The 18,668-nt window shown below is 46.0% G+C and overlaps 1 protein-coding gene across 2 annotated transcripts in view; it reads right to left on the reverse strand.

The window, feature by feature from the left end:
* Positions 1–466: 466 nt before the first annotated feature.
* The window catches only part of UBE2G1 (ubiquitin conjugating enzyme E2 G1), a 390,881-nt gene continuing 372,679 nt past the window's right edge, over positions 467–18,668 (reverse strand). For both annotated transcript variants that reach the window (XM_085649585.1, XM_085649586.1), the window contains exon 6: positions 467–1,588. The gene's annotated coding sequence lies outside the window, so the exon portion shown is untranslated. The remainder of the gene's footprint in view (positions 1,589–18,668) is intronic.

The following is an 18,668-nucleotide window of genomic DNA, read 5'->3' on the forward strand; positions in this document are numbered from 1 at the left end:
TAATTGTAAGCTCGTACGTTTGATTTCTAGCAAGGCAGACTCATCTCGTCATTCATCAGAGGAAAATTAGCTGCCATAAATAGAGCAATCTTAACATTTGTTATTCACAGCACTTAGAAACGGCATACATAAGGAATGAAGACTATCTAAAACTAATATAAATGAGGTACTGTATTTATAGCAAATAGATTACATCACGAATTTTAAATCATGCAGTTCTGGGCTTTCCACATGTACAAATTCATTGACAAGACACTTACCTCTATGACTGTTGCTTATATGTATAATCATAAAAAGTGTTAAAATGCCTTGTTCATATTAGAAGACTAATGAATGCAATATTAATGTTTATGCATATTGGGTTAGGAACCATCGTTTGCACCTATATATATATATTTTTCTTTTTCATTTTATTTACTTTATACAACTGAAAATTTGAGAACAGTCAAAAAATGTTGACAGCAGGTATTGGAAAAAAGTTATATTTTGGAAGAACTCACTACAGAAGGTGACAGAATTCCAAAATCAAATTACATGGAAATATACATTGCAATGTTTTCTTTGTACATTAGGTGAGGAAAAACTGCAGTGGAATAAAATAGTAAAAATTCCAAGAGGAAGGAGAAAAGGGAGAAGGGGCACCACCAAATTCTTTAATACCAAGTTTAATGTCACTATTTTCAAACAAAAATTCTAACTATGCATGCCTTGTTTATTCAAAATCCTTTCCAGGTACCAGACAAAAATAGAAGTATAGGAACCCAAACAAATCCAAAAGCTCTCATTTGCTGGGTTTGATTCCTAATCAGAGCACAAGTGAACACTACATCTCAGTCTTTAAAAGAGCAGGTGTCAAGATGCCAACGGTAGTCAGACATGTAATTGCTATGCCCAGACAAAAGTGTGCAAACGAGTATAAAAGAAAGAAGCACCCAGTAACAAACTCTGCCATTAAAATCAAGTCTTTTCATAAAGATCCTTGGTTATTTATACATACAACAATGGAGCACTCTCCCTGGGAGCCGATGGGATGCGATGAAGTAGGAGTGCATCACCTGGAGGTAGCAATCGGGCACTTTTCATTCAGAACCAAATACTTATTTTGAATTAGTAAATGACTGAAGAAACCACAACAGGACAAAAGGATAAAACTTCATTCCCAATTTGGAAATCGGACATCCTATGCTTCATGAGACATTTTCAAACAAACTCTATGAATAAGAAAGGAAACCTGCTAAAATCTTTGAAAATTTACATGATTCTGGTCTTGGCTGAGAAGTCATGATTTGGTTCAAGTAGTATCAGCAGATGTGCATGAACTGTATACATATATATATTATCCTGAACATGTTGTGCTATGTACAGATCTTTACAATTCTTCCTGAAGGTTCAAGCAGTTCATTTAAAATCTAAAATGCGAAATCATCTTTTAAGTTGGCACTTGTAAGGCTCACATCAGCCATTCACAACTGGCATGTTTTATTGCAGCCTAGAGCCAGCCAGCATTTGCCAACTTGTTATAACATAAGTCCAGCAATAGGTGGGTAGAATGCAGGAAAAAACAGTGCCATGTTTCTCAATAAGAGACCTGAAAGAGAATGAAAATAGATACATTTTATTAACACAAGTCCTACTGTGTCATTTAACATGTTCACATCAAGCCATTTAGAATACAAACATACACAATGTAAATTTCACATTTGGGTTCAACTCTCATCTACCCTTGTAATTGTTTCCCTATTATTCAGGGATTTAAAAAAAAAAAAAAAACACCTTATAAACTAGCAAAGCTTCATGCGCAGCTTCATTGTTAAACGGGTAAGATCAGAATGTAAAAGCGATTATATTTACAGTACACTCAAATCTGATTAAATTCTAGATTTCAGTAAAAATCTAGGTTACAGTACGTTAATAGAGAAAACACATCAAGTTACACCTTAGAAGGCAACTTGCTATCTGAATGATAATTATGTATGTGTATTTGTAGAGTGCACAGTCACCCTGCAGGGTATCCTGGCGCTGCAGCATGAGTTATGCAGAATTCAAGAACGGTGAATTATGCAGACCAGGCCTGAGACTAGGTGAAGAGTCAGGCCTTCAGTTTCTTGGAGAATTCAAGAACAGAGAAGGCAGTTTTGATATATAAGGGCAGGTGGGTCCAAGGTTTGTGAGAGGCAGATGAAGGCGCGACTGCTGGATCTGGTTCTTCATATGTGGGGGAGGAGTGTGAGTAGGAGTCCAGACGAGCAGAAGGGTCAGGTAGGTTTGTAGAAGATTGTGGTTGTTGAGGTAATTACAGCCAGTGTTCAATCAAACGTTTGTATGTGCATGGAGTCTGAAAAGTGCTTTTTTTGTGGAAAGGTCTTTGATGTGGTTGGGCCTGAATCTGTATTTAGTGGTGTCAAGGAAGTGGTTGTCAGTGAGGTGAGTGGCTAGGTGTTTGTGATCTTTTCTATTACGTTTGCCAAGTACAGTAGCAGGGAGATAGGCCAGAAGTTGGATAGAATCTATGGGACTTCCGTGGATTTCTGGTTTATGGAACTCTTAAGACCAGGATTCTTCTGAGATGTTCCAGTCCCATCATGAAAATGTGGCAATTATATTTCTGTGGTTGTGTTGGAGGGGTATGCTGAAGTCGATGAGCACATGAGCAGACCAGCTGATTGGTGTGGGCTTGTCTGCTATGATGCCATTGAAGCTTGTGAAGATCATGTCCATCAGCGTGTGTGGGGCATTCCACTCGCTGTAGGAGTCTGAAGTTCGATAGGGCCTCTTGGGTGTTGGTCATGTTGGGTTCTGTAGGTACTAGTTGAGGTCGCCCAGGACAATGAAAGCACTGGAGTTGAGTAAGACCATGCATCAATAATACAGGAAAACATGCTGTACACCCCGCTTCAGTTCTTTAAGCATGCAGCACTAACTGGAAGAAATACAACAGTGTGCAGTCTAGCATAAAGAACATGCAGTAGAATGTTCTGCATTGTTGTGCGGATTCAAATGTTTTAGGAGTGGTGCTGCAGGTTTGTCCAGGAATGAAACAGATGATCACTGTGTATAAATGGCTCCTAGTAGCAGGTTTGAAGTCCTGATACACTTCTTGGTAAAGGTTATAGTTCTATTTTGTTCTGATTCAATGCACGGACATAGCCTAAACTCTGACATGTAGGGTCTAGCTGAGATAATTCAATAAAACATTGAGCCCGGTCTCAAATTCTGCAGCTAACCAAATCACCCAAAAGTAATTTTTCATACCAAACAATTTATGTGTACATCCTGTTTTGGAGCCTTTCCAGTCACGAGCAATAGGCCTAATCACACAAGTGGGGTGTTATCAGGAAAAGCAAGCGAACATACTAGAAAAATTTGCTTACCTTCATTCAAGGTCTTTCTGATGGATACTCTTATTGGGGGGAGCTGGTGGGAGGGAGCTTTATTTAGCAATCACCGGCAGGAACATCTGAGCCCCAGTGTCCGGCTTCCGAATAGGCGGTATGTGGCGCTGGGTGTTAAAGCAGGCCCAACAACCGATCACTCAAGGGCCTACTCAATGCACCAAAATTGAAGTGAGATGGGGCGTGTGTTACTGTGTCTGCCTGTGCGGAGTGCGACTGGCAGTGGCTTCAACGTTGGCCCCTGTTCTCCTCAGTTTGCCTCTAAGATAGCAGATGGTTGCACAAGTGGACAATGACATTTTTGAGAAGCAAAGTCTCACAGGAGTAACTGATTAAGCAGGTCCTCTCTGGACGAACAGAGGTGTGCAACTGGACTCGTGGCCAGAGAATGCTTTGGTACCACTATGGGCTGCACCACTGCAGCGAAAGAAGTAGCTGGGGGCTTTAGGTCTGAACCAGGTAGAACGCCTCAGCACATGACAGAGTCCCCGACCTGTTTACTACATCTGCTGAACAGACCAGCCGTATGCCACTCCTCTAAACTAGATCAAATTCTGAACAATGTAAACAAATCAAGAAGCCTTGGAGGCTAAAATAGATCAAGTATCTAGCCATTTAAATATTGTGAAAATGATCACCGCAAGCTTGCTGACAAAGTTAAGAACAATGAGGCCATGACAAGCTACATGCAACAGACAGTGGAAGCCCTGAAGGGACAGTTGCAAGCTTTTTCCAAAAAGACAGCTGGATCGCAGGGTGGAGGATTCAAGGGACGCAGCAGTGACAACAATATCCGAATGGTGTGTTTGCCAGAGAATATTGAGAAATCAGATGTGGTACTTTCTTGGAGGATTGTCTGCACAGGAAGGTAGCTCTGCAGGGCCTCTGTGTCCAGTTGTAGCACACCTGCTCCATTATCGTGATAGGGATTTAATATTGCTGCGCTCCAGTACTGCTGGTTGCTTCCATATTGATAATGCTGCTGTGTCATATTCCCAGACTACACAATGGCAGTGCAACAACAAAGGATATTTTTCATTGAAGTTAAGAAGGCCATGAGAGAGGTGGAAGGGTGGTACATGTTTTTATTCCAGGCCAGACTCAAACTCGAACTTACTTCTTTGATGACCCAAAGGGTGGTTAGGAGTGAATGGAGAGTTACCAAACAGGAACTAAAGAAGCTGACTGGGTGACACAGCCGTCCACGAAATGGCAACTGAGTCAATACCTCAAAAGTGTGAGCATGAGGTGCCACTCTAAGAGCAAAGATCAGGAGGAACAAACTGACACCCTTGCAACAACATCTACTTTTATTTGCCTCCCCTACTGGGCCACTGACTGTCATGACCTCGGACGGCCTGAACTCTGACACCTCGCCAAAGGGAGCCCTCAATTTCCACAAATCACGTGTGTGGAGGATGATCCGTAGCATATTTGGCCAGATATTGATATTTCTGTGGTCACTTTGTTTCCTTCTGCCCCAGAACTTCTATGCCCTCTTTATAGCACTAGTTGGTTTGCACCCTGCATAGTAAAGAGACCTTTCCCGGGGGAATCCCTTGGGCTCCTTGAATCCTGGATAGTTAATTCTTGGATGGGTGAGGGAATTCGGGTGCAAACAGCAAGGAGTTTCCCTCCCTTTAGCTCTTTCTGTTTTTCTAGTAGCCCGTCCTCAAGAACTCTCTGGCTGCATGTCTCCGGAGTACAGCTTGTCCCGTCATTTTCTCCGTATTTGTGGTGACCATTATCAGACTGTCCAGGGACTGGAGGGGGTGGGTTGGGGGGGGGTAGGGGGCCGGTTTGGGGAGGTAGAGTTTGTTGTAGAGTGCTGTCCCAACATACTTGTAACCCATGCAGAGATAGCAACATATGGGTTAACCAGCGAGTTGGGTTACTTGACAAGGCGAGTTGCCAACTTGCTACATTGTTTACACATTTATAACGTGGAACAAAGGGCATGGGACAGGCTAGCGAGATTTAAAATATTCTGGATTATTTGAGACCGAGAGGCATAAAAGTAGCACTCTTTCAGGAGAAAGATTTGACAGCAGGGGAGGTAGTGTCTCTCAGAAGGCATAGGCAAAGGCAAATCTATGCCACTGGCTTCTCATCTTACACTAGAGGTGCACTGATCTGGGTCAGGCCCGCGGTCTCATTGGAACTCATGTTGATGCAGATGGCCTCTACGTATTGTTGAGGGGAGGTTAAATGTCATGCTAATCACTATAAGTAATATCTATGCACTAAACTTGGACCAGATATAATTTTAGGAGTCCCTAGCCCCTTTAGCGTCATTAGACACATGCGCAGCAGGTGTTAGGAGACTATAACTGCATAGCTGATATAACTCTTGATAAATCTATGCATCTAATGACGGATTCTCAGATAGTCCAGCTTACTCTGGACATCTGGGTATGGTGTGACACTGGGGAATTGGAGATATTTGGAGACTCGGATATGGGTATCAGAGGATATACTAGTTTTATTCCTCTGTATACGACCTGCATGTATGAAAGGACAAGATATTGTCATCCATAGGAAAAAGTAATTATGTCAATAACACTGAATATTTGGGACGCACTGTCGAAACACAACCCACTTCTCATGAAACACACATGGAGTGATCAGCTGACCCAAATTCCAATGTGTAGGCTCCCAAATTCCCACCTTGAGGAAGCCATGTTTAGGGAACCACGGCTACATCCTCACTGAATGGGATGCTTTTAAGGTGGTGATACAGGGTTTTTCTATTGGCCAGGCTGTTGGAGTACAGAGAAGGAATATGCTACTTACCAGTATGCATCTGTTCTTGGCATGTAGAGCTGCAGAGTTGTATCCCTGTGCACCAGGGTCTAGAGAAAAGGCTGAAGTCAATTTGTTACCTTACTGAGGTTTTTAGAATGGAGGTTTAAGTTGGTTAGCGGCCTATAAGAGGTCATACTCAATGTATCACCCCCGTTTTTGGGGTATTGAAAAAATCTAGTATCAGACAGGGAGCCTCAAGCTAGTGCTGCTGTGTACATGCCAGCTAGTCTAGATGACAGCTGGGCATTGTGGGTTTGGTCAAATCAAACTGATAGCCCAGCATTTTACCCCCTGACACCTACTTAATAGCATCCCTCACCTGAGTTTGTGATTGGGCCGCAAGGCAGTTCATGCACGTCCTCTGCCAACCGGGATAGCAGTGTTCTGTCCAGAAAATTGGCTATTTGTAATCCCAAGGCCACAGTCCCCTCACTGTAAAGTTCTTTGTATTGTTCGGAGAATACCATGTATGTTTCATGTTTGGGGAATACCGTAGCGCCCACCCAAATTTTGTCCCGATAATCGGGCAATACCTGTCCATGTACTGGATCCATAGCCTGCCCACTCTGCTCTCCACCATAGGGGTAGCATTCAAATATATGTGGAGGGTCAAAAAAGGCAGGTTCGAGGCATATGAGCTGCAGATTGTACACTTAGCATAGATCGCCATCTGGTGTTGGGCCCGGATGTTTGCAGTTTGTTTTTGTTCTTTGGACAGTCTTTGGAAGTCACGAGTTCGGTGACTCCTCCTTCGGTCCGTACTGCGCATGGGCTTCGGCTCCATCCTCAGATTGTTTTTCGCCAACAGGGAAATGATGGAGCGTAGTAATAACAGTGAGAAACCCATGTGTGTTGTATCTAAATAAGATGGACTGGAACGGATACAGGGAGGCGGGGAGGCGGGTGGGCGTGTACAACTCTGCAGCTCTACATGCCAAGAACAGATGCATACTGGTAAGTAGCATATTCCGTTCGAGGCATATGAGCTGCAGATTGTACACTTAGCATAGATTATATAGCAGTACCCAACCTTAGCGGCGACCACCGGTATCCGTTGCAGCGGTTTGAAAAAGTGTCTTTAGTACAGCCTGGCCCACACTAGCTTGTTGCTTGGAGTGCACGTCTACACAGTAATGTTTTGTGAAGGTGTGCGGTGTTGACCATGTGGCTGCTTTGCAGATGTCATCTAAGGGTATGTTCCCTAGAAAAGCCATAGAAGCCCCTAACTTTCTAGTAGAGTGGGCTTTAGGTGGAACAGATAATGTTCTTTTTGCCGTTTGATAGAAAATTTGTATGCACTTTACAATCCACCTAGCTATCCCTGATTTAGAGATGGGGTTGCCTTTATGTGGTGGAGAGAAGGAAACGAAAAATTGTTTAGTCTTCCTGAAAGGTTGCGTTCTTTGTATGTAATACAGCAAAGCCCTCTTAACATCAAGTGTGTGTAAGGCCCTTTCTGCAAGAGATTGTGGTTGCGAGAAAAAGACAGGTAATTCCACCGATTGATTGAGATGGAAGGGGGAAAATGACCTTGGGCAGAAACTTCGGATTTGTACGAAGTATGACCTTGCTGTGATGTATTTGTAGGAAGGGTTCCTGTATAGTGAACGCTTGTATTTCGCCGACCCTTCTAAGGGAAGTGATAGCTACGAGGAAAGCGGTTTTCCAGGTGAGGAACTGTAGCTCACATTTATGCATTGGTTCGAAGGGTGGACCCATTAGCCGTGTAAGAACTACATTTAGATTCCATACAGGGGAAGGTGGTGCCCTGGGAGGAATTACTCGTTTAAGGCCTTCCATAAAGGCTTTAATAGCGGGCACTGTGAACAGTGATAAATGCTGTCTGTTTTGTAGATAAGCAGCGATCGCTGCTAGGTGTAGGGGTATGGATGAATATGCCAGGTTACGCCTGTGAAGATGGAGCAGATAGCATATGATGTGCTGTATGGATGCATCTAAAGGGTTGATTGTGTTGTTACGGCAGTAAATCACAAATCTTTTCCACTTTGCGGCATAGCATGCTCTAGTGGTAGGACGTCTGGCTTCCATGATGATGTTCATGCAATCAGGGGGAAGGTTAAGGTAGCTAAATTCTAAGATTTCAGGAGCCAGATCGCAAGGTTGAGCTGAGCTGGGTCCGGGTGCCTGATTTCTCCATGGTTCTGGGTTAGGAGGCATGGGGACAGGTGCAGTTTTTGATGTGGTACCACTGATAGCTGTAGTAGTGTGGTGTACCACGGCTGCCTGGCCCATGTTGGGGCTACCAGAATGAGTGTGAGGGAGTGCTGCTGTAGCTTCCTTAGCACTAATGGAATTAGCGGGAGAGGTGGAAAGGCGTAAGCAAATCTGCCTGACCAGTTCATCCATATCGCATTGCCTTTGGACAATGGGTGTGGTTATCTGGCGGCGAAGCTTGGGCATTTTTTGTTTTCGTGGGTGGCGAAGAGGTCTATCTGAGGATGCCCCCACTGTTGGAAGAATGGGTGAAGAACTTGTGGATGCAGTTCCCATTCGTGTAGTTGTTTGGTTTGTCTGCTGAGCAGATCTGCCATGGTGTTTTGTACGCCTGGAACGTGCTGTGCCAGGAGAAAGATGTTTTGGGGAATTGCCCATCTCCATATGCTCTGGGCTAGGCGGGAGAGCTGGGGAGAGTGTGTCCCCCCCTGTTTTTGGATATAATACATTGCAGTCATGTTGTCTGTGCGAATCAGGACTGCTTTGCCCGAAATCTGTTTTTGAAAGGATTTTAGGGCTAGAAAGATCGCCAAGAGCTCCAGATGGTTGATGTGGAGCGATTTTTGCTGTGGCGTCCATAGACCTTGCATTGTGAGGTGTAAGAGGTGTGCTCCCCAGCCGGAGAGCGATGCGTCCGCTGTTAGAATCACCTGAGGAACCGGGTCCAGGAACGGCCGCCCTTTGGAAAGGTTTGTGGTATTCCACCACTGCAGAGAGTGATGGGTGCGGCCGTCCACCAACACCAGATCCGTCAGCTGACCCTGGGCCTGGTTCCACTGTTGTGCTAGGCACTCTTGAAGTGGACGCATGTGGAGTCTTGCATGGGGCACTATGAAAATGCAGGACGCCATCATTCCGATAAGCTTCATAAACACTCTTGCTGGAAGAGAGTGTTGGGGAAGGAATGTTTTGCGCAAGGCTTGTATGCTTGCGATTCTGGCTGAATTTGGATAGGCAATACCTTTGGAGGTGTCTATAGTTGCCCCGAGATATTGCTTTGTGTGAGATGGTAAGAGGTGGGACTTTTGGTAGTTCACCGTGAAGCCTAGCCGGTGGAGTAGTTGAATGGTGCTGTTGGTATGTTGCACACATTGATTGTAGGACGCGGCTTTTATTAGCCAGTCGTCTAGATAAGGGAAGACGTGAATCTGTTGACGCCTGAGGTGTGCTGCTACAACTGCTAGGCATTTGGTAAACACCCGTGGTGCGGTGGTGACCCCGAAGGGGAGAACCGTGAATTGGTAATGCTGACCGTCCACCACGAACCTGAGGTACTTCCTGTGAGAAGGGTGTATTGGAATGTGAAAGTATGCGTCCTTCAGATCCAAGGTAGTGAGAAAGTCTCCCGAACAGAGGAGCGGGAGGACTTGTTGTAGGGTGACCATGTGGAAATGGTCTGAATGTATGTACGCATTTAGAGGCCGGAGGTCCAGAATGGGCCTCAGGGTCCCGTCTTTCTTTGGTATAAGGAAATACAGGGAGTAGACCCCTAGATTTTGCTGATTGACGGGGACCTGCTCTATAGCGTGTTTTTGGAGGAGGGAGAGCACCTCCTGTTTGAGCAGTGTGGAATGTTCTTGAGACATTGGACGGTGTCTTGGTGGGATATTGGGTGGGGTAGATGTTAGCTAGAGACAGTACCCTGACCGAATAATTTGGTTCATCTATTTGTCCGATGTTATGGATTCCCATGCGTGGATAAATTGTTGTAGTCTGCCCCCGGCCGGAGTGGGATGGTCTGGGGGGAGGGAAGGGAAGTCATTGTGCGGGCGGGGTTGCGGAACGGGTGGTGTTAGTTTTGCCCCTGCCCTTATTGTTGTTGCCTCTGTAACCACCCCTTTGGTTGCCCTTTGAAAAGGTATTTTGAGGAGGGGACTTGTAGGAGGTAGAGGCGCTATCGGTGGAGAAGCCTCTGCCTGTGCCACGAAAGGATGAGCGTCAAAAGGAGCGTTTAGGGGCCTGTGATTGGAGTGCCCCCATAGACTTTGCTGTGTCTGTGTCCTTTTTCATCTTTTCCAACGCTTCGTCCACTTTTGGCCCAAAGAGAGTTTGTTGATCAAAAGGGTGATTTAGTATGGACACCTGGACTTCAGGCTTGAAACCTGAGATCCTGAGCCAGGCATGACGACGAAGCAGGACACTGGTATTTATGGCTCTAGAAGCAGTGTCTGCTGCATCGAGGGCACACTTAATGGAGGTGTTTGTAATTAGTTTACCCTCCTGTAACAGGTCATGAGCCTTGCGCTTGTGTTTTTCGGGGAGGTGCTGCATAAGAGCCTCAAGTTCGTCGTAGTGTGCTCTGTCATAGCGCGCAAGTAGCGCTTGTGTATTTGCAATGCGCCACATGTTTGCAGCTTGGGAGGCGGTGCGTTTGCCAGACGCGTCTAAAAGTTTCGATTCCTTGTCTGGCGGTGGGGCTTCTCCTGAGGACTGGGAGTTAGCCCGCTTTCTAGCTGTGGACACAACTAGGGAATCCAAGGGAGCAGGGCCCTTAATGTATGCAGGGTCTGTGGGTGCCGCCTTGTACTTTTTTTCTATTCTAGGTTTCAGTACCCTGGCCCTGACAGGGTCCTTGAACACCTCTGCAGCATGCTTGGTGACACCTTTAAGCATGGGCAAAATAGACGTGGACTTGTCCTGAATGTCAAATGTGTCCAGTAGGAAGTCGTCTTCCACTGGTTCGCTATGCATGTCCACCCCATGGTAGTGTGCTGCTCTCTGCACTAAGTGGTGAAACCCTAAGGAGTCCTCTGGAGGAGACGGCCTGGATGGGTATAGGTCGTCCTGAGGCATATCAGGTATGTCAGGGTTGTGGTAGTCTTCCCATGGGTCTGGGGTCCCCGGTGGAGTGGGGTCCATTGGGGCGTCCGCCGGGTCATAATCTGGATCCCCGTAATTCGGATATGGGGTCGGGGAGTGATGAGGTAAGGGTGGCGGAGACCTGGGAGGGGGAGGGGGTGGAGGAGGTGGAGGAGGTGGTAGTGGGGAGGGCACTCTGAGAGGAGAAGTAGTCCTTCCGCTTGGGCGGTGGAGGAGGAGCCGGTGTGTCAAGACGTCTTTTCTTGACAACTAAAGTCAATAGCCCAGTCTTTGGATCTTTAAATAGAGTCTTTTTCAAAGGGTGTGGTGTAAAGAGATCCAGTGGCGCCGAGTCGTCCGCTGGCGCCGATGTTTTCGGAGCCGAGGGTTTGGATGGTTTCTGTGCGCCATGCTTTTTTGGTACCTCCCGTTTTTTCGGCGTCGAAGGAGTTTTCGGCGCCGGAGCGTCGGTGCCGACAGATTTGTGTTTGTGTTTTGTCGGCACCGAGAGTCCAGGCTTCGGCACCGGTGGCTTCGGAGTCGAGCTGGGTATCACTTTCTTCGGTGCCGGATGGTGTTTTTCGGCACCAGGCGTCGGCTGGCACGAGCCCGAGCTGCCGTGAGACTTCTGAGGCTTCGACACCGGGCCCGAAGGTGGGGTGATAGAAGCTGTGTGCTTGGTTTTGCCCAGGCCTGCAGGCGAGGGTGTAACCGGAGTCTCTTTGGTTTTGGGCGAGGGGGTGGGAGGGGATACAGTACTCACGACCCGCTGCGCTGGTGTGATGTCCTCCACGTCTGAGTCGTCGGCCTCGGAAGCGCTGACGACGTCATCCTCCTGCTCGGTGTGTAGTTGCCCCGAAGCTTCGGCGTCGTCTCCGAAGATGTCCGGTGGAGCCGCGGTCGAGGAGTGCGCCATGGTGCGTCGAGCTCTTCGATCCCGGATGGTCTTTTTTGATCTAAAAGACTTACAGGCGGGGCAGTCTCTAGCCTCGTGTTCTGGAGAGAGGCAAAGGTTACACACCTGATGGAGGTCGGTGTGGGGAAATTTAGACCCACATTTTGGGCACTTTTTGAACGGAGTCCTTTCCATCGGCCGGGACCGGAGTCGAGGAGGGCCCGAAGGCCGGTGCCGATGTACGGGATGGAGAAAAGTGCCGCTTCGAGAGATGAAGATTGATGAAGAAACTCGAAGAACGAGGATTTTCCGTCGAGGCTGGAACCGTAGAAGTTCGAAGCCGGAGCACGAAGTATCACATCCGAGCCCGATGGCGGAAAAAAACAATCTGAGGATGGAGCCGAAGCCCATGCGCAGTACGGACCGAAGGAGGAGTCACCGAACTCGTGACTTCCAAAGACTGTCCAAAGAACAAAAACAAACTGCAAACATCCGGGCCCAACACCAGATGGCGATCTATGCTAAGTGTACAATCTGCAGCTCATATGCCTCGAACCTGCCTTTTTTGACCCTCCACATATATTTGAATGCTACCCCTATGGTGGAGAGCAGAGTGGGCAGGCTATTGGATCCAGTACATGGACAGGTATTGCCCGATTATCGGGACCAAATTTGGGTGGGCGCTACGGTATTCCCCAAACATGAAACATACATGGTATTCTCCGAACAATACAAAGAACTTTACAGTGAGGGGACTGTGGCCTTGGGATTACAAATAGCCAATTTTCTGGACAGAACACTGCTATCCCGGTTGGCAGAGGACGTGCATGAACTGCCTTGCGGCCCAATCACAAACTCAGGTGAGGGATGCTATTAAGTAGGTGTCAGGGGGTAAAATGCTGGGCTATCAGTTTGATTTGACCAAACCCACAATGCCCAGCTGTCATCTAGACTAGCTGGCATGTACACAGCAGCACTAGCTTGAGGCTCCCTGTCTGATACTAGATTTTTTCAATACCCCAAAAACGGGGGTGATACATTGAGTATGACCTCTTATAGGCCGCTAACCAACTTAAACCTCCATTCTAAAAACCTCAGTAAGGTAACAAATTGAATTCAGCCTTTTCTCTAGACCCTGGTGCACAAGGATCAAAGTGGATTTATTCACCAACACAATATCTCTGCTAACATCAAGAGACTTTTCTGTGTTTTAGAAAAGGCATCGACGTTCCAGTATCCAAAGGCAGTTGTGTTGTCTATACAACTAAGCGAGGCGTTCAACACACTGTACTGGTGATGCCTTTTGCAGACCTTCGCTCGATTCCCTTCTCCAGGATTTGATTGGGAGGGCAACTGCCAACATGTCTCTTCACACTGTCTTCCAACCAGAGGTGGGGGTCTAGGAGTACCATATTATTAGTTATATTATCCGTCTGCCCACCTACAATAGTCAGTGTATTAGTTGAAGATGTGGGAAAACCGGACTGACAAGATGCACTGGCAGCTGTGTTTGCTGGGTGTATGATTGATACGCATACAATGAACCACACTCCTTATAGTGGTGATTCACTGCTGGAAAGCCGTATTGCAGAAAATGCACTGCCTGTTATGTTTCAGCATTTGTCCTGGTGGTTTGTCAATTTCGGAGGGTGGGGGTTATGGGGTGTTAATGACGGCATGACATTCAAGACTGGAGCTCAGCTGTTAGAGACAATTGGAGAGGTCCATGCTGAGGGCACTCAACGGAACTTACCAATGATGGTGGAGGAAACTGATCTCCCTGGAGCCCAGTTCTTGATGTACAACCTTGTGGAGCAGTCACTGCATCACCTCTGGGATAATGGTAGAATGGAACAGAGTACCCACAAATTTTTCCTAGTAATATGGACATTTGGCAATAGATGTCGACTGGTTTCCTGACTATATAAGCCCCTTCTTCAGATGGTATCTGATAGACTTCCGATCTTACACGATAAATATGAGGAAGTGATTGGCAGTCTATTCCAGGGGAAAGAGTTGGAGCAGGTGTTTGAACATGTTCATGATTTCAAGGAACACTTGTTACACATATATACATGAATTATTTACACAATACTCAACTTATGCCACACAGATCGAACGGGATACTGCACACCACTGCTACAAGTTGCCCTCAATGCAGTTTGGTGGATACAGGCTTTGTCCATATGGTGTGGGATTGCCCGGTACTGGCCCGTTTCTAGGCCCAAGTCATTAAGGATCTGGATCATTCCCAAGGTATAGGGGGACTGCTTAAGCTGAAACATGTCTGCTGGGACTATACATTCAGAATCAGGAGAGGAGGGCTGGTAATAAGGTTCTGGACCTGGCCCTGGTTCTTGTGCACAGAGACAATGCAATGCACTGCCAATCTCCTGAAGGTCCGCCACATTGCAGATGGTGAATTGAAGTGAAAAATAGACCATAGAGGAAAGGCCCACGTTGAACACTAAAAAAGCATTGTGATGTGCAGCAGTAACCACTAGCTGATATGTTAATCAAGGACAAATTAGCCTAGCTGTGGCAGATCATTGAGTGTAACTGATAATACAGGACTCTGCCTTGAGTGCGCTGCGCACTGTTCACTCATTTATTTCAAGTTTACCAAACTTTGGCTTGTTTCTCAATTTATTCAAATAAGCAGTTCTTTACATCAGAACAAAAGTGATAAACATGTGATAATATTACACATTTGCAAATAATGCCAAATTGTAACTTGTCCATGTTACAACACATCATTGCTTCTGAACATATTAACATTCTGTTGATCCAACGACAAATTTTCTTGAACACTTAAGTTGATGCCCAATGCATTTCAGGACATAAAAGTCCCTTCCTCGGGGGCCAATCTTGTTGATGTGAAACCAACGATTTCTGCCGTATTTTCGAACCTTCATGATCTTTACATTGTTGGAAAAGACTGTGTACGTCAATCTGCCACTGTCCGACCGAGAATGAATCTATGCGAACCTGCCGATCAATGTGGACTATCGATAGTCCACATTGATCAAGGCAGAGTCTTGTATTATCAGTTTCAGAAGACAGCACATGTATTGACAGCATGCGCAGTGCTGCAGCACCATTGAGATAGTGTTTAGGTGTTTTGATTTTGAGAAATAAGGGAAAAAAAAAAGAAAAAAAAAAGGAGTGCACCCCCAATACCAATATCTCAGATCACGGAGTTTGCCATGCCACCACCCCCAAACTTCCTTTTTTCATAATGCACCTGGTATGCTAATATTTCGTATGTGTTGCCGGTAATCAGGCTGGAAGCTGATGGGATCACTGGTGGAAGACACCATGTGCGGCCAGCACGATGTAGATGCCACTCATGATCTGCCAGATGACAACTGCTCAGTTCGTCCATTTTGGGATTCAAGGACCCCGCCAGGTAGTTGGGAACCAGAAAGAATTACTGGCGCTCTAATTAAAGAGATGCAAAGATTCTTGGCACAGTACCCTGTACTGCTGTGCTTGTTTAAGTACTACCAACAGGTGTTGTTGTTCGTGAGAACATACCGCAGTCTCTCCTTGATGGATAGCAGGAAGGCCTTCAGAAGGCTATTATCTATGCTTAGATGACCCCCTATGCTTAGATGACCCCCCAACACAACCAAAAAGCGATAAGGCCATAACCACCATTAGCTCTAGGTGGGGAAAGGGGAATGGCCGTCCACTGGACAGACCGCGACCACCACTATAGATCCTAGTCAGTCTCCCCGGAGTCCCTAATGGTGTTGGAAAGGCTGCCCTGATGCTGAGCCCACATGGATTTCAAGTTTCTCTGCATTGCTCGCATGTGCCACCTAGCATTGTTTACAAGGAGGATGCCCAAGGATAAATGGCCAAGAAGCCACAGAGCCACCCTCACCTGAATCAAGCCTTAAATATTTGGATCATAAACCAAAAGTTCATCCATGAACTCTGTGTGTAGGATCGCCCCAATGAATGAAAGCCTTTGCAATGGAATCTGGTGTGATTTTGTGGAATTTATAGTTAACCCCAACAATCTTAAGAGTTCTGTTGGTGTCCAGAAGTGATCCAAGACAGACTGTGGCGAGCCACCCTTCAGCAGCCAGTCGTTAAGGTATGGGAATACAGGAACTCCCAACCTCCAAAGATGGGCAGTGACCACTGCATCACTTTTGTGAAGCCCCAAGAGGCACCTGTGAGGCAAAAGGGGAGCACAGCAAACTGAAAATGTTCCTCGTCTACCTTAAGTTCAAGTAAGACCTGTGGGCCTGCAGGACAGGTATATGAAAATATGCGTCCTGCAAGTTCAAGGACACCATGCAATCTCCCGGGTTCAGAGCAGACAGGATCTGAGCCAAAGTGAGCATTTTGAATCCTTCCTTCTGCAGGAAGCCATTCAGAGGTTGGAGGCCCAAGATAGACCCGAGGCCCTCTCCTTTTTTGGAGGCAAGAAAATAGCAGGTATAATAACCCAAGCCTTTCTCCGTATCTGGTATTTTCTCTATAGCATCCTCGGAGAGCAACAGGCATGCCACCTGTAGCAGGATGAACAGATGGTTCTACTGAAATTTGCACTGGTATTTGGAGGGGGGCTGGGGTGGTGGGGTATATTGGGAGGAAAGAAAAGGTATGTTGTAGCCTTTTTGAACAACTTGCAAGATTCATCTGTCAGATAGGATGGATCGTCAACCCAGGTGCTGGATCCTGCCCCCTACTGGTTGGCAATGCACTGCTGAGGGCAAACTGAAGTGGTTTGTTGGCAACTGTAGCAGGTAAAGAGAAGTTGGAGGACTGGTAACCATGCTGGTCGGCATACTTTCCATCTGTTCCGCATGCCCAAAAGGACTGGGCTATCTGCTGCATTACTGGTGGGTAAGGCTGTCTCTGCCTATACTCCACATATCTGGAATAACCCCTAAATTTCCTGAACTGGAGTGGATCAGTTTGGCAGGCGTCACCAGCCAAAAAGAATGTGCTGTAGCTTTATATTTTGTATATTGCTGGAGAATCCAGAGGACCTCTGAAAGATATGTCTGTGAAGGGCAACACTGCTGAAAACTATTATGCCAATGCAGTTTCTGGTATCCACACCAGCATCCGTAGCATACCAAGTTGGATCTGGTCACTGATCGTCTTAGCAAGAGGCACTAAGATCTTCCTGGACTGTAGACAGGATCTCACTGGCCATGCCCCAAAGGGCATGTGCATATAAGCCACAGAGACATGGCGTTTATGGATCGCAGTGCCAGACTGGCATCTGAAAACACGCTTGTCAAAGCCATCAATCCATTTGGATTTCTCTACCCCGAGTTGGAGTTCACCTTACTGGTCAAGGCATGTACAATGAAACTACAGTAAGGTGCTTGGTGAGAAAATACACATCAATGAGTGCTGGTAACGGCGTCCTGTCACCTGGTGGCTAAGAGGCAAGCAGAAGAATATGTTACTTACCTTTGGTAACACCTTATCTGGTAAGGACTAGATCCAGCCGCAGATTCCGTACCTTAGAATTTTCCCCAGACGCCAGACTGGATCTGGAAATATTTCTACAGCGACTATTTTCTGCGCTAAAACACAGATCCATGTATAACAAGCATTTGCAATGCAATAGGTCTCACATTCACGAACGTTTGAGCTATTGGCATTGTAAATGACTGTCTTATTTATGTGTTTTTTTAAAACAGATAAAAAAAGGCATTGTCATTTACAATAACAATAGCTTAAACTCTTGCAAATGCGAGCTCTAAACAATAAAATCCGGATTAAGGTGAAATAAAAAAAAAAATGGCACATTAGGGGAAAGGTAGTGTTAAAATAATAGCGAGAATACCAAAAATGGAAACAAGCATAATCCTTAAAAAAACATTGTGTAAAGTCAAAGAAAGATAGAAATGTCATATTAAGCATAATTGCAGGAGAGAATTTAGGGGTCACACTAAATCTGGATTAAACAATATCAGGCACTTTGAAGGAGAAAATCGTAAATCAAAAAAGTCAGGGGTGTAACCATAAAAACGTGCGTTTTGTCAAAAGCACATTAGGAGTCCAAGGCAAAACTGACAGTAATTTAAAGGGATACACTTGAAAATAAAACTGAAGAGACAAATGTGACATGTCTTGTTAGGATTAGGATTGTTAAATTAAAGTTGTTCTTTAATCGCGAGAGAAGGCTCAAAAGGGAAAAAAATGCATTTTGCCAACTGTGTCCTCAAAAAGTGTAAGCCTATTTTCCCCAGCTCACCTCATTAGCAGTTTAAACACATCACCTGGCTCAGATGTGCCGCTACCCGTCTAGTCAAGATATTATTAAAACTTGGAAGCACTCCGCAGAACTGGTTATAAACCCCAAAGACGGCTGCACACGTAAGAGGCCACTGCTGGTTTAACCACGCCCCGTGTGGTAAGCATGACAGATGCATGTACAACATGTAAAGCAATACTGGAGAACGCACGCACACGGTCCGTGAGGCGATGCCGCTGAGCACACGCGAGGTACAGGATAGTGCTGCTAGGCACTCACAGGGGCAGTGTTGCTGAGATCCCTTAAGATA

The sequence above is a fragment of the Triturus cristatus genome, chromosome 3_2 (genome assembly GCF_964204655.1).
Source record: "Triturus cristatus chromosome 3_2, aTriCri1.1, whole genome shotgun sequence".
NCBI lineage: Eukaryota > Metazoa > Chordata > Amphibia > Caudata > Salamandridae > Triturus > Triturus cristatus.